Source organism: Chrysochloris asiatica, unplaced genomic scaffold, assembly GCF_000296735.1.
Source record: "Chrysochloris asiatica unplaced genomic scaffold, ChrAsi1.0 scaffold00159, whole genome shotgun sequence".
Classification (NCBI taxonomy): domain Eukaryota; kingdom Metazoa; phylum Chordata; class Mammalia; order Afrosoricida; family Chrysochloridae; genus Chrysochloris; species Chrysochloris asiatica.
Window position 1 is genome coordinate 2692393 of NW_006408677.1, and position 263 is coordinate 2692655.

A 263-nucleotide genomic window follows, 5' to 3' on the forward strand; every position below is an offset into this window, starting at 1 on the left:
GGGGGGGGGAACAAAAGAACATAGTGGTCCTGGGAAGATTCATAGGCTTTGGGGTTCTGGGCTCAGGGGATCCAGCTGGATTCAAAACAAGGCAAAGAATAAAAACAGCTGCGGGTACAGCAGCCTTGTCTGCCGTCTCCAAGTGCTGCTCTATTATCTCATCTGAGCCTCACCACAGTCTTCGCCTCACATCAACACAAGAATCACAAGGACACCCTCCTCATGAATGCAGAACATTCTGTTTCTTGCCCTTAGGAAAAGAG